Raw genomic sequence first — 2,353 nt, 5'->3', positions numbered from 1 at the left:
ACTCCGATTACTCCCCGTTCTTGTGCACTGCCAGTGTCGACACTGCCTCCTCCTGTAAGGAGTCATCTGTGATGAAGTTTTCATAGTTTACACAGGGTGTGTCAGTGAGATGCCTTAAGTAGTATTTAACAATCTAATTTATTACTAACTGTAGATATTGTGGGTATTTAATTTTATATAGTTTTTTTGGGGGTGGGGCTGAATCATAATTTATTTATTTAGAAATAACACAAAATGCTATGAAAAAAAACTATTACCTCATTTTTTGCATTGTTTTGGGAATGCTTTGCATGCAGTTGTACTTTTTGGAAAACACGAAAGAAAAAGAAAAAGATCCCTGCTGTTCTGATTTCAAGCTGGCTGTGCGATGTTTACTGTCAAAGGCTGAGCTACTGAGTCTCTCTCCTCTCTCTCCTCTCACTCACTCTCTCTCACTCTCTCTCGGTGCTGTGGATCTCGGTTACATTCCATTCAATGCAATTTCTCTGATCCCCATGCTGTGATGTAGTGGACAAACTGCAATCAAGTGATTTTCTTTTTTGTTTTGCACTCGTTTAAATATGGGAACCCTCTCACTGGCAAAAAAAAAAAAAAGTTAGTTTAGATAATTTAATATTATCACTAAGAACTCTAGCTTTTATTTTTTATGCTCTGCTTCTCACAATGCACTATGGGTCTTATAACGATCATCTGTGAAGCATGTTACTTCGCTTTAACTCTTTGTATCTATCTTTGAATTTCTCTCTCTGGTGTTTCTCTTCAGTTTGTAGACTTAAGCATAACAGTGCCTCGCTTTATGTATTAGGAGATATTTCCATATTACTGAAACCATTAATAACAATCAATCCACAAAGCCACCATGCCTTATTGGTTGCATAATTAACTAAAAGAGAAAGTTGTGAAGGAGCAAAGACAACATTTGACAGGTGTCAACTAAAGCCATTATCCTCAAAATTGAAGTCAAACTGTCCGAACTAGCTGCTGGTTGGTAGAACTGGAGTGTTACATATTGTGGAAATAGTTCTGACTATAAATAAGGCATGTTTCACTGTGGGCTTTACAAATACTTCAGTAATCCTTCTTTAATTTTGTTTCTTTTATGTTTGACTCTTTGCTTGTGTTTTTATTTTTATTTTACCGTCCATCTCTACTCTCAGAATCTATCCTGTTTCCTTTCAGTCTAAAAGGAAGGCAAGGATTTAAAAGCACAACCTTTTCTAAAAATGCATGTTTTCTCAGGTTTCAATATAGTCTCAATGGTTTAATAGTATATGATGAAAATATATACAAAGAATAACAGAAAAAATATAAATTTTGTTGCTGTTTGAAACTGAAAACAAAACTGAAGAGAAAATAACCCAAACAGTGCCAGTGAAAGGGCTGCCGCCATCCTTGTATGAAACTTTGCTGTTTAGCTGTGACTGCGCAATGTTTTTCAATATAGGATATTTATCTGAAAATAGAACTATTTATCATTAATATTAAAGCAATAGCGCATTAATGGTGATGAGTGTGTTGATGAAGAAATGGATGAGCATATTATGGGTAAATGTTAGATTCACATGTGGTGGAATTTTGTACTTTTTATTATTACTACTAAAATAATGATAATGATTCAAAAGTTGCATTGCTAAACCCAACTGTTCTGTTTTTAATTTTATTTCATGGCTTGTATATTATCCTTTGTATGTGCTCTTTTTGTAATAAATTGGATAAAATGGACAGGCACTTGTTTTTATGTCTTATCCCCCCACCCCAACCCCCCCGATAAAACATTTGAGAAGCTATTAGGTAAAAATGAGAAAATGGTAAAAAAAAATAAAATAAAAAAATAACCAGCCATCTTTTACTTTACTTTTACATCAGGGGGAAATATTGAATTGTATTGAGCATCAATTTAAACATGTCCCTTGCGAGCGGCAGAAGAAGCTGTAAACCAAAAAATAAAAATATATATATTTAAATCTCCTTTAAATAAATAAATAAAATAAACAGACACAAGAGAACCACTGGCATTCATTTGGAGTTGAACACCAATTCCATTCAGTTCTGTTTTGGTCTGTTTTAAGTCAAATATCTGGCTCTACAGCTGCTACATGCTCCACCTTCTTCACCAGCTAGTAACTTTATCTGTCAGCTGTACAGTTCCAGTGCCGTTCTCACAAAACAGCCATCTGCTGCTGGATATGGCTTGAAAAGTATGGTGGAAGTTCTCAAAACAGGTAAGATGTGGGCCATAAAAAACAAAACATTTAGTTAAAAGAGGCTAAAACGCTCCGTAGGACCAGATGAGTCAAACAGGTTAAAAACTGTATTGGTATTGCAAAAGAGTTTATTATTTTATAAATAAATT

This window comes from Etheostoma spectabile, unplaced genomic scaffold (assembly GCF_008692095.1).
Source record: "Etheostoma spectabile isolate EspeVRDwgs_2016 unplaced genomic scaffold, UIUC_Espe_1.0 scaffold00000648, whole genome shotgun sequence".
Classification (NCBI taxonomy): Eukaryota; Metazoa; Chordata; class Actinopteri; order Perciformes; family Percidae; genus Etheostoma; species Etheostoma spectabile.
This window is presented reverse-complemented; position numbering follows the sequence as displayed.